This window comes from Plasmodium gaboni, chromosome 5 (genome assembly GCF_001602025.1).
Source record: "Plasmodium gaboni strain SY75 chromosome 5, whole genome shotgun sequence".
NCBI lineage: Eukaryota > Apicomplexa > Aconoidasida > Haemosporida > Plasmodiidae > Plasmodium > Plasmodium gaboni.
The window spans coordinates 567,697-569,716 of NC_031485.1; positions in this window are offsets into that span (position 1 = coordinate 567,697).

Genomic DNA, 2,020 nt, shown 5'->3' on the forward strand with positions numbered 1-2,020 from the left:
AATAAAAATAAAATAAAAATAAAAATAAAAATAAAATAAAAATAAAAATAAAATAAAAATACGTATGTGTATTTATATTTTGATATCTTGAAAATGTTAAAAAAAAAAAAAAAATTCTTTTTTTTTCCCCCTTTTAGATATATATAATATATATTATTATATATACAATATATTGAATTAAATAATGGAAAATAAACACAAATATTATATTAGAACAAAAAAAAAAAAAAAAAAAAAAAAAAATAGTTTATTTTTTATATTTTATATATACTCGACATTTAAAATATGTTATCTTCTTTTTTCTTTACTTTTCATAACACTATTGATCATAAAAATATATATATATATATATATATATTTATATTTATTTAAATATTAATATATATATAATATTAGTTTAATGATATTTTAAAATATTTAAAGATAAGGGGCAACATAATAATATATTATAACATATTGTGTATTTATCATATATATATTATATATATGTAATTTTAATTTTAATAAATATATTTTTCTAAATTGAAAATATAATATATGAATATTATAATATGTATTATATATATATATATATATAATATATGCATTATAAAAAAAACAATTTTTTTTTTTTTTGTAAGTATGAATATTTTATAAAATTTTTATTTTGCAATGCACTGAGAAATATATAAAAATGAAAAATCTTTAATTATTTATATTTTTGATTTTTTTTATTGTAATTATAATAATACAATGAGTTCATAATTAAATACAAGGAAAACGGAAAAATTACATATGATATATATACTTAATGAGTGTATACATAAAAGAAAAAAAAAAAAAGAAAAAAAAAAAGAAAGGAAATCAATAAATGAATAAAAAATATATATAAATATATATATATTATATATATATAATTATATTACATATATTAAAAACACGTGATCATTATATATATATTATTATATATTTATAAATTATATTTAAAATATTTATACACATTAAGGTTTTTTTTTTTCCTTTTCTTTTTTTACTTGTTTCTCATTTATAAAAATAACATAACATACCTTTAAACTTCCTTTCAAACGTTCAAAATAAAATAAAATGAAATATATATTATATATATATATATATATATATTTATTTATATATATGTGACTTATTATAATAGTTCTCATTGTGTATTATAATAACACAATATTTTCAAGTTATCTAAGAGCGGAAATTATTTTAAGAAAACAGGTTTAAATATAAATATATATATATGTATATATTTATTTTATGTGTAGTTAAATTTCTACAGTTCATTTATTATATTTATAATAAATAAAATAATAAGGTATTAAAAAACACATATGACGCTTCTATTGTTTAAAAAAAAAAGAAAAAAAAAGCATATGCATTTAATAAAAATATTTCTCCTTATAATATGTAGATGTTCTTTTTTTGGTTTTCTGAAATGATTAATGTTATATATATATATATATATACATACATATATTTTTTTTCTCATCCTTTATAAAATATGACACTAATGAAGGTTAAAAATAAAGGAATAAAAATAAATAAATAAATAAATATATATATATATATATATATTTACATTTATAATGTTGTTAATATTAAATATGGGACCTCTAATGTAATATTATGTTTTGCTATCATTACACTATATTATATATTTATTCTTATTTTTGGTTTGTAAATTTTTTTATATTGAATTTTCGCTTCATTCTTCATATTAAAATATATATATATATATTTTTTTTTTCTACAATATAAAAATATATTCAATACAAGTAATTCTCCAGAAAAAAAAAAATATATATAAAAGTATAAATATATAAATATATATATATATATATTTTTTTTTTTTTTTTTTTTTTTTTTTTTTTTTTTTTTTTTTTTTTTTTTTTTTTTTTTTTTTTTTTTTTTTTTTTTTTTTTTTAAAAAAAAAAAAAAAAAAAAAAAATTTAATATAAAAAAAAAAAAAAAAAAAAAATTAAAAAAAAAAACAAAAAAAAAAAAATTTTTTTTTTTT